The 3,319-nt window shown below is 39.4% G+C and overlaps 1 pseudogene; it reads right to left on the reverse strand.

Moving 5' to 3' along the window:
- Positions 1-909: 909 nt before the first annotated feature.
- On the reverse strand, positions 910-1,782 carry LOC452591 (small ribosomal subunit protein uS2-like; annotated as a pseudogene).
- Positions 1,783-3,319: the final 1,537 nt, after the last annotated feature.

Consider the following 3,319-nt stretch of genomic DNA (forward strand, 5'->3'; position numbering starts at 1 on the left):
ATGATTATTGTTAAACTATAATACTCAAAGCAATCTACAGACTCAATGTGATCTTTATTAAAATTCCAGTGGCTTTTTTTTAACAGAAAATAATCTTAACATTCATATGGAAAGATAAAAGACCCCAAATAGCCAAAGCAATTTTAAGCAAGAAGGACAAAACTAGAGGCATCATGCTTACTGCTTTCCAAACATATTACAAAGCTCCAGTAATCAAAACATTATGATATGAGCATAAAAACAGACATATAGGCAAATGGAACAGAAAAGAGAGCCCAGAAAAACTCATGCATAAATAGTTAACTGATCTTCAACAAGGGAGCCAAAAATATAAACTGGGAAAAGGATAGCTTTTTCAACAAGTGGCATTGGAAAAACTGGATATCCACATGCAAAAATAAAATGAAATTGGACCCTTATGCCACACACAAAGAATAACTCAACATGGATTAAAGATTTATGCATAAGACTTGAAACTGTAAAACTCCTAGAATTAAAAGTTGGAAAAAAAGCTTCTTGACCCTGGCCTTGGCAATGATTTTTCAGATTCAACACCAAAAGCAAAGTCAACAAAAGTGGGATTTCAAACAAATATCTTCTGTACAGCAAAGAAAGCATTCAACACAATAAAAACACAACCTATGAAATGGCAGAAAATATTTGCAAACCGTGTCTGATAAGAGGTTAATATTTGCATGTATAAGGAATCCCTATGACTCAATAACAAATAACCCAATTAAAAAATGGGTGAAGGAACTAAACAAATATTTCTCCAAGGAAGACATGCAAATGACCAATAGGTATTTGTAAAGGTGCTCAACATTTCTTTTTTTTTTTGAAACTGTTGTTTATTTTCCATCAACCTTATTTATTTCCATGTTGCTTAAGAGCCTGTGCAAGAACAACAGCTTAAGACCTTTCAGTGGTTGCTCCTACCCATTCAGTGGCCTGAGCAGTGGGAGCTGCAGAGTGGTCTTCCGTGGCAGGCTGAGCACTCCAATCTTCAGTAGGCACAGAGGTCACCTGCACGCTTCCAGACCAGTCTGCAATCTCAGGCTAAGTAGCAGTGAACTCAGGAGCTGGAGCAGTACATTCACCCTGAAATTCCTCCTCAGTCACAGCCTTTTCAGCAACAGCCTGCTCTTCTTTTTCAATCTCTTCAGGATCTCTGTAGAAGTAGAGATCAGGCATGACCTCCACGGGTGTTCATGGGAAATGGTGCCACACATGTGCAGAATTTCCCGAGCCAGCATCCACCACATTAAACCCACTGAGTGAGCTCCCTTGTTGTTGCATGGGATGTCAATGTCCACATAGCGCAGAGGAGAATCTGTGTTACACAGAGCAATGGTAGGTAGGTTAACATAAGATGCCTCTGTGAGAGGCTGGCAGTCAGCCCTGGGGTCAGTAACCACAAGAAGCCATGGCTCCTGGAAGGCTGCCTGGATCTGGTTAGTGAAGGTTCCAGGAATGAAGCGGCCAGCAATTGGAGTTTGCTCCAGTGGCAGCAGCAAACTTCAGCATGGCCCTCTGGCCAGTATTCCTGGAGGATATGACACTGACATCTACAGGGTTTTCAATGGCAACAATGGCATGAGCTGCCAGCGGAAGCTTCTCCCAGGTCCTCTTCAGATTTACGATGTAGATGCCATCACTTTTCCTTTTATAGATGTACTGTTCCATCTGGAAGTCAAGATTGGTGCCACCTAAGTGGGTTCCTGCTGCAAGGAACGTAAGGACATCATCCTCCTTCATTTGCAGGACATCAAGGGCTCCAGACATTGTGATAGTTTCCCTTTAAGTTACGATAGGAATCCAGAACAACACTGTATGGACCCTTCTGTAGGTAGCGCGGAAAGGCAGTACTCGACACTTCTAATCATCAGGGAAATGCAAATTAAAAGTATAGAGCTATATCACATTATACTTGTTAGGATGGCTATTATCAAAACAAAATAAAGCTACAAAAGAAAACAAGTATTTGTGAAAATATGAGAAAAGGGGAACTCTTGTATATTGTTGGTGGGAACATATGTTGATGCAGCCACTAGGGAAAGCAGTAGGAGAATCTTAAAAAAAATAAAAACAGAACTACCATATGATTCAGCAATCCCACTCTTTGGTATATATCCAGAGGATTTAAAATCAGAATTTTGAAGAGATATCTGCACTCCCATACTCACTGCAGCATTATTCACAATAGTGAGGACACGGAAGCAAGCTTAATGTCCATCTGTAGATGAACAGACAAAGAAAATGTGGCATATACATACGATGGAATATGATTCAACCTTAAGAAAAGAGAAAATCATGTCATTTGTGATGACATCAGTGATCTTGAAGTATTTTATGCTAAGTGAAATTAGCCAGCACAGAAGGAAAGATACTATATGATACTACTTATGATCCTGAAATGGTGAGACTCATGGAAGTAGAGAGTATAATGTTAGGGACGTGGAGAAGGGAGAAAGAGGAAGGTATTAGGCAAAGGACATAAAGTGTTACACAAGATGAATAATTCCTAGAGATCCACTGTACAGCATAGCGACTATAGTTAACAATACTGTATTGTGTACTTAAAAATTTGCTAAGGAGGTAGACTTAGATTGAATGTTCTTATTGCATACACAATGGTAATAAGTAAGAGGGCAGAAGGAAGCTTTTAGAGGTGATGGAGAGGTATATGGCATAGATTGTGTTGACAGTTTCATGGGTATGTACTTATCTCAAAACTCACCAAATTACACGTATTAAATATGTGCAGCATTTTGTATATGAATTATACTTCAATAAAGTGGTCAAAAAAAGAAAGAAAAATACAAAAATGAGTCACACAGAGCTTTTAATTCAGTAAGAGTAAAAAAACACATATATTTTTATTTTATTTTATTTTTTGAGACAGAGTCTTCTTGCTCTGTCACCCAGGCTGGAGTGCAATGGAGCGACCTCGGCTCACTGCAACCTCCACCTCCCGGGTTCAAGTGATTCTCCTGCCTCAGCCTCCCAAGTGGCTGGGATTACAGGCACTTGCCACCAAGCCTGGCTAATGTTTGTATTTTTAGTAGAGATGGGATTTCACTGTGTTGGCCAGGCTAGTCTGGAACTCCTGACCTCAGGTGATCCGCCCACCTCGGCCTCCCAAAGTGCTGGGATTACAGACATGAGCTATTGTGCCTGGTCAAAAAGACACTTACATTTTAAAGTTCAATTACAAATCAATTGACAAATATAAAAATATTATGTTCTTTTTCTATAACTGACAACACAGCTGAAATGATAATATAAGAGAGTAGGTATGAGTCTATTTATTATATGTGTA

This window comes from Pan troglodytes, chromosome 14, assembly GCF_028858775.2.
Source record: "Pan troglodytes isolate AG18354 chromosome 14, NHGRI_mPanTro3-v2.0_pri, whole genome shotgun sequence".
NCBI lineage: Eukaryota > Metazoa > Chordata > Mammalia > Primates > Hominidae > Pan > Pan troglodytes.